Source organism: Zingiber officinale, chromosome 1A (assembly GCF_018446385.1).
Source record: "Zingiber officinale cultivar Zhangliang chromosome 1A, Zo_v1.1, whole genome shotgun sequence".
NCBI lineage: Eukaryota > Viridiplantae > Streptophyta > Magnoliopsida > Zingiberales > Zingiberaceae > Zingiber > Zingiber officinale.
The window spans coordinates 107,508,341-107,516,861 of record NC_055987.1 but is presented as its reverse complement, the minus strand read 5'-3'; the positions used below and the strand labels follow the sequence as shown (position 1 = coordinate 107,516,861).

Here is an 8,521-nt window from a genome sequence, read left to right as displayed (position 1 = left end):
TCTTTTTCATTTTTGTTGGGCATGATATCTCCCCATATCAGGCCCAATGTGAGCCGCATGAGAAACACTAATAAAAAAGAAGATTTTTTTTTAAAACCTTTGGACGACCCATAGGAAAGCTCAAAATAACGATGGAGAGCGTATTTAGACTCTTTACAATTTTAGAAATCCATAAAAAATAAAATGGTTGCAATATGAGGTCTTTAGGTCGATCAATAAGTTTCAGTTAAAATCCACCAATTGACCTAGAGACCTCAAGTTGCAACCATTTTATGTCCCATAGATTTCTAAAATTACAAAAAGTTCAAATATGCTCTACATTACTATTTTTGTCTTTCCTACGAGTGGTCTAGAGGTTTTGAAAAAATAATTTCTCTTTTTTCCCCCTTTCTATTAGGTGTGATATCTCCCCATATCGGGCCCGATGTGGGCTTGATATGGGGAGATATCAAACCCATATTGGGCCTAATATGGGGAGATATCAGGCCCAACGTGGCATGACCTCCCATAACAGCCCCAAGAAAAAAAAAGAAAAAAGTGAATTTATTTTTTTCAAAACCTTTAAACCACAATTAGGAATGCCGAAAATAGTAATGGAGAGTATATGTGGACTCCTTGTAATTATAGAAATCCACATGACTTGAAATGACTGCAATCTGAGGTTGCAAAGAGTTCAAATATGTTATTCATTATTTATTTCAGCTCCTCAGAAGGTATTAAAATGTTATTGAAAGAATCGACTGATATCTCATATACGTTGAGCCTGATATAAAATTCTACCTTTGGAGAAGCCGAAATAAATAATAGAGAGCATATTTAGATTTCTTGCAATCTCAGAAATACACAAGACCTAAAATGGGTGCAATCAAAGCTTTCTATGTCGATTAATGGATTTCGACCAAAATCGACTGAAATTCCACGTTGGGCATGATATGATTTCATATCAGGCCCACCATGGGATTTCAGTTGATTTCAGTCAAAATCCATTAATCAACCTAGAAAGCTCCGATTGCACTCATTTATGGTCCTGTGGATTCTTGAGATTTTAAGGAGTCCAAATATGTCCTTTATTATGTATTTCAACTTCTCTGGAGGTGGGATTTTATATCAGGCCCAATGTCAAATTTTAGTTGATTTTTCAAATAACATTTTAACACATCTTGTAACGCCCGAAAATTCTCAAAACTATTTTAGGAATATTCTATGATTTTTATGGAATTATTAGATATTTTTCTGGAATTTTCCGAGTAGCGGAAGTAGCAAAAATTATTAGAAAAGTAAAATGGCTTAAGCGGGAATCGAACCCGGGACCTCTCGGGTCCGCTAAACCTTTAGTTAGCCTTAGTAACCGGTGAACCCAGCAGGGCCGTGCTGAAAGGAAAGGGAATAAATTATATTTATAATTGGTTTGGCCGAATTAATTACTTAGTATAAATAGGAAATTTAAGTTGGGGTTTGGTTTATTTTTTTTAGAACTTGGTTCGACAACCCCTCTCCAAAACCCTCACGCGGACGCCAACCCCTCTCCCCTCTCCTTCTCTCGGCGCCACAACAAGGGAAGAACTAGGGTTCCATCCCTAGGGTCCCAAGGTCACTTTCCGGCGACGATTTCAGCACAAGGACATTCCCCTCTGCGAGCAGAGCACGTGGACGCGAGTGAATCGTCGAGAAGTCGTCTCCACCGGAATTTCTAGCGAATAGATTTGTAAGAAATCTAGCACACAAGGTAAGAAACCCCTCACCTGCAGTATAAGTAGCTCCGTTTGGTTTTATACGCACTAGTTTAGCTATATGCAGTTTTTATCGATGTATAGGGTGAATTTGACCCTCCTCGCAGATTTAGGGATTTAGTGAGTACTTCTAGATGGGCCGAACACGTATTCCCTCTTCAGTGGGGGTTCCTAAACATTGTCGGGTGCCTAGAAGTGGTCTCCTTAATAGAGGGGAGAGTTGGGGCACACTAGGTGTTCGATAAAATAGCTAGTTAAGTTAAAATGCAAATTAGGCATTTTAATAGCTCAGTTAAACGCATTAGAAGCATTTAAATCAGTAAAACAGTTTATTTTAACTTATATGGGACTACGGTCCAATGGGTGGGCTCCCACAGTCGCCTCTAGGTTCAGACAACCTAGCTCTAGGTTCAGATAACCTAGAAACAGCAAGTTAAAACAGTTAGCTATATTCAGTATTTTATTTTCAGTGGCACTGTACTGGATCAGATATCCATTGGGTTGGACTCCCACAGTCGTCCCTAGGTTTAGATAACCTAGTTAACCCTACTAAATTCGGGACTTGCAAACCCGGGTCTAGTTAGGGATGTGCGCACAGCAAGTACAGTTGTCGGGCCCAAACAGCATGATTACGTATTTTCACTTATTATGAATTAGTTTTCAAAGCTCAAAATTAGTCATGTTAGTTGAGTTTGAATTCAGTATCAGTTTAGCTACAGTTTAGCTTATTATATGTTCAGTTCAGTTATCTTTATTGATTCATATGATTAGTTTCCATGTCATGTTCAGTATGCATGTTCAGTTATTTCAGTTTATGCTTGCAACCATAGTATGTCATGCCAGTACATGTTTTCAAATAGCATTCTTTAAAAGCATGTTTGCATCGTTGCATGTTTTAGTGAGGTAGATGGTTTCTTACTAAACTTTAAGCTTACAGATTCTATTTTCCTTATACTGCAGATAAAGGTAAGGGAAAAATGGACTAGCAGAGGAAGCTGGAGGCCAATGCAGAGATGGTGTGTGTGGCAGGAACTGGAATAGAAGATTCTTAGGGGACTTAGCAAGTTTAAACCGTAGAACTCTTTAGTGTTTTACTTTCATGCACGTTTAGTTGCGTAATGCTATGAATCAGTGAACTATGTATCATGTTAAGTTTAGAATACTAGTTTTATGTCATTAGAATGTTTCTCATGTAGTGTATAACTCATATGTGAGATTTTGGCATGCCCAAGTGCTGAAATCAGAGTTTCAGGCTGAAATCAAAGTTTCGAAATCGAACTCGATCGGTCTGAGACCGATCGGAGAGTGGGTTGTTCGGATCGGTCACCACCGATCTATCTGTAACGAGAGTTGGCCTCTGTTATGGATCGGTCACCGACCGATCCATTGTCAGACGCCACCGATCGGTCACCGATCGATCGCTGAGCATCGATCGGCCCACCGACCGATCGGTGTGCTCGGATCGGTCAGACCGATCCACCGCATAGCAGGCGAGGGATATGGATCGGTCTGCCGACCGATCCAAAGAGTTTTTCCGTACCAGTAACAAGCTGGAACGATCACGGGATCGATCCGACAGCCCAATCGATCTATGGATCGATTGAATTGCCTGATTACAGCTAGCAGGCTATCCGAGAGGCATAGATTATCTTCTCTAGCATGTGTACAACTCTTAGGTACACCTAGAATATTAAGTTTAGTTTACAGTAATCATTTTAGTAAAATTTTAATAAATCCAGATTTTCCGCAATAGTAATTTAGCACAGCATAACTGTAGCGATCGGCCTCGCAGCCTAGTCAGTAGGAGGCGGGTCGTTACACATCTGGAGAAACGAAAATAAATAATGGATAGCATATTTGAACTAATTACAACCTTAAAAATTCACAGGACCTGAAATGGGTGCAATTAGAGTTCTATAGGTCAATTAGTGATTTTAGTCAAAACTCACTAATTGACATAGAAAATTCTGATTGCACTCATTTTAGGTCTTGTGGATTTCTGAGATTACATTGTGGATTTCTAAGGTTACACTGAATTCAAATATGCTATCCATTATTTATTTCGATTTCTCTTAGGCTATTAAAATATTATTGAAAAAATCAACTAATATCTCACATACGTTGGGCTTGATATGAAATCCCACCTTCGGAGAATCCAAAATAAATAATGGAGGGCATATTTGAATTCCTTGCAACTTTAAAAATCTACAGAACCTTAAATGGATGCAATCGAAGATATCTAAGTCGACTAATGGATTTCGATCAAAATCGGTTGAAACACCACATTGGGCTTAATATGGCCTGATATGATTTCATATCATACCCACATTTGGCCTGATATGAAATCATATCAGGCCCAACATGAGATTTCGACTGATTTCGATTGAAATCCATTAATCGACCTAGAGAGCTCCAATTACATCCATTTTTAGGTCCTATGGATTTCTGAGGTTTCAAGGAGTCCAAATATGTCCTCCTTTGTGTATTTTGACTTCTCCATAGGTGAGATTTTATATCAGGCCCAATGTCAAATTTTAGCCAATTTTTCAAATAACATTTTAACATATCCGGAAAAGTCTAAATAAATAATGGATGACATATTTGAACTCCTTACAACTTAAGAAATTCACAGGACCTAAAATTGGTGCAATCAGAGTTCTCTAGGTCAATCAGTGAGTTTCGGTCAAAAATCCACTAATTGACCTAGAGAGCTCAGATTGCACCTATTTTAGGTCTTGTAGATTTTTGAAGTTGCAATGAGTTCAAATATGCTATCAATTGTTTATTTCGACTTCTCCGAAAGTATTAAAATATTATTAAAAGAATTGGTTGATATCTCACATACGTTGGGTCTGATATAAAATCTCACATCAGAAAAATCTGAAATAAACAATAAAGGACATATTTAGACTCTTTGCAACCTCAAAAATCCATAGGACTTGAAATGAGTGTAATCGAAGCTCTCTAAATCGATTAATGGTTTTTGACCGAAATTGATTGAAATCCCACATTGGGTCTAATATGAAATCATATCAGACCTAACGTGGGATTTCGGTCGTTTTTTTTTGCCAATTTCGGTCAAAATCTATTAATCGACCTAGAGTGCTCCAATTACACCCATTTCAGGTCCTGTGGATTCTCGATGTTGTAAGTAGTCCAAATATGTTCTTCATTATTTATTTCGGCTTCTCCGAAAGTGAGATTTTATATCAGACCGAACGTTTATGAGATAGCAACCGATTCTTTCAATAACATTTTAATATCTCTAGAAAAGCCGAAATAAATAATGGATAACATATTTGAACTCCTTGCAATTTCAAAAATTCATAGAACCTAAAATAGATGCAATCGGAACTCTCTAGGTCAATCAATAGATTTTGACCGAAATACATTAATTGACTTAGAGAGTTCGGATTGTACTTATTTCAAGTCCTGCGTATTTTTGAGTTGATAAGGAGTTTAAATATATTATCTATTATTATTTTTTATCTTCCCTAATAGAATCGATAGGCGAGAGAAATTAATTTTTCATAAGGTGTGAGAGAGAAAGTGGAAAGAAAGAGAGATTGAGATTACATAGAACTTTGAGAATAAAAAACATCAATTATTTGGCCATAATTTCTCTTTTTGTGTCGTAGGTTCAGTGCTGCGACAAAAATATTGACACAATAATCAGCTGCCCAGAGGAGGACTATCTTCCACCGTATTGTTATGCAGTGGTAGCGCCATTTCTGTCGGTTCCAAGTAATTACTTAGTGCTTGTGCAGGTCCAATCTGTGTCTTTTCGTTGTCCCCAAAGCCAAACACACGACCTCTGTTAGTGACTGCCACAGTGTGGTATGCTCCTGTGCTGATTTGAGATACGCGGTGAGAACTCAAGCCACTGAGCAAGCGGGGCTCCATAACTTTGTCGGAGCTTCCCCTGTCGGAAAGTCCCAAACTACCAAAGCACATCCATCCAAAGGCAAACACAAGGCCTTCGTCTGTGACCACGAAAGTTTTTCTTTTCCTAGCGAACACCTGCAGATGTTAGTGCCAAACAATCAGTATTCAGTCGATTACTTGTTCAGCAAAACAAAACATCTCTAAGATGGAGAGTGAATTTATTGAACCTGAACAGCCATGTTGCACTTCATACTGGTCAATAATTCAGGACTAGTCTTGTTAATCTCATCACCGTGGCCTAAGGCTCCGCAATAGCCTCTGCCCCATGTATACACCTGGAAAAAGAGTAATCATTTTATAAAATCTCTGAAAGTTAAAATTAGCAGAAAACCATTATCAAAAGCTTCAAGTGATAGCCATACATATCCACTTGAATCGAGTGCCACTGCATGTTCATCTCCAGCAGAAACTCGAAGTATATGGATATTCCTGCTCTTAAATGACTGGATACCGCGTGGTACAAGTTGATCGTGTTGTTCTTCATAGCCAAGGCAAAAGTTGGTGCAGAACCAAAAGAATGCACAGTTCCATCATCAGTCACAGCCAAGGTATAACTTGCTCCAGCAGCAATTTGAACGATATGGTGTCCCTGCTCCTCAAATAGTTCAATAACTGTAGGAACTGGCCGGTCTGAAGTGTCTCCATGACCAAGTTGCCCGTGTTCATTACTTCCACACGTGTACACTTGACCTTGCAGTGTGAGAAATACAGTAAAATTAATCCCAGTGGCAACCTGAAAATATAAGCGATATTGCTTCAGAGAGAAACACAGGACAGAAATGGTTATATAGAAGACATTTCATGAGTTCTATGAAAACAATCCTTCAATATATGTGGAACACAGACATCCTTGAATTATATCCTTGGAAACAGATATTTATCCATCAAACAAAAATGAAAATTTTCACATTGATGGAGATGTACTTGCTTGCAAGGAATTCCCTTCATTGTCTCCACTGCAGTAGGCCTGAATACGATGCGGCTTACTTCTCCATGACCACAACAAAATGACGAATTGTCCCCACAAGTAAACACCTAGAAACAAATAATTTAGCCAGAAACAATGCAGATAAACTTTAACCACACTATTTATCAAGTCGAAACATAAACCTCTCCTGATTGCAAAACAAATGCTGCATGGTTGTGAGAAGCTGAGATATGGGCGACACGAGACGGAGAAGGAAAATCAATGCGGCTGAATGCAGCAAATGGTTTTGTCTCTCGGTCGTGATCGAGCAGCCCACTTAAACTAGATCCACAAAAGTAAACTGACATATCATGAACTAAGAGGGTATGATATTTTCCAGTGGCTATTTGCATCTGCATAATAAAATCATTCAGTGACAAAGATCAGATCTTGAAAAGGGTGCAACTTACAAATAAATATGAAAAAGGAGTTGTACTTCGCCTGCTGATGTCTTGACGCTACTGAAGGATTGCTCCACTGACTGCAAGAACCTGAGGACCTTCTTCCAGTTATCGCCGCAACGGCGGAGCAGCTTTGAACGCGCATCGGGAGGGAGAGAACTGAAGATTGAATTGTCTTCGCAGTGGCGGCATGCAGCAAATTCAACGATGGACAGAAACTGGATGGGTTCGAGCGCATGAACACCACTGAACATTCGACAGGTCGTCTCGAAACATGCGAGGTCGGACGCACATAGTTGGCCGGAGCTCAATATCTCCAGAATTAAGTGGGCCGGCAAATCCCCGATACAGAAGGGTCGTTCACTGCTATCAGCCATTGTAAGCTCTCTCAAGATGCTTGCTTTACAGGCTTGATCAGCACCCCTGTCACGCCCCAGAGGAGTCCCCGTCTGAAGAAATTTCGGCAGCATCTCCCCTGTACGATGGACAATCTGAAATTTCTACATATCACATATACATCAGCCACAGACGGCTGGAATGATAACAATAAATAAAAAACATTCACCACGCAGTTTATAATAGTAACATCACAATAATATTCTGACTCAAAATCCACCCTACTCCACTACACTCGTAAAAACTCAAATCCGACGAAACTCACCTCTTATGCCGACTCGGCAGGCATGTAGTAGAATAAGACCAAATAAAATCCATCGACATCACAATAATAAATACAACGTCCAAGTATCAAACAAATCAAGTCTAAACATAGGCAAACGAGAAGAAAACTCAAAAGTCAATCAATCCTCGAGGTCTGCAGGGGATCTAGCACTACGTGCAGTGGGGACTAGCGACTGGAACTCCCTCCTGACAGTATCAACCTGAAAATAACAACAATGGAGGCGGGGTGAGTCCAACACTCAGTAGGTACAGTTGATATGCAAAGTAAAGAAATAACACCTAGCACTAATCATGCGTACAGTCTCCTGATAAAGATAAAGGTAAATGCAAACCGAAGAAGACAGGAGAGAATCTGTACTAACCAGGACCCGGTATAAGGACAAACAGTCCGAAAGGTATAGAAGACCTATATGCATGTCAAACATAGGTATCCAAACAATATGCAGCATATAAATGCAGCAAACACAATCACAACAATAAATGCATCATGCATATGATGCCAATGTCATGGTCACCCCGAACCAACTCACAACAAAAGTGGGACCAAGTGGGTAGGGTTTGGAGTGCAACTCAAACACTACTCCTGATGAGTGATCGAGTGGACGGATGCTGTCGGAGTACACACGTACTCTACCCCAAATCATAAATGGGGAGCGCAATGCTCTCATCTCCCAGACACTATGACGAGGAGGAATCTCTAACGTGCTACACGCCACACTACCCCCGAGCGGATCAATGGAGCACCGGAAGAGTCAAACGGACGTGCTACCACGCTGCGTCACGCTACCCGGAACAGT

General features: G+C 39.8%; 1 pseudogene; it reads right to left on the bottom strand.

The window, feature by feature from the left end:
• Positions 1 to 5,402: 5,402 nt before the first annotated feature.
• LOC122001308 lies at positions 5,403 to 7,420 on the bottom strand (annotated as a pseudogene).
• Between the last annotated feature and the right edge of the window lie 1,101 nt (positions 7,421 to 8,521).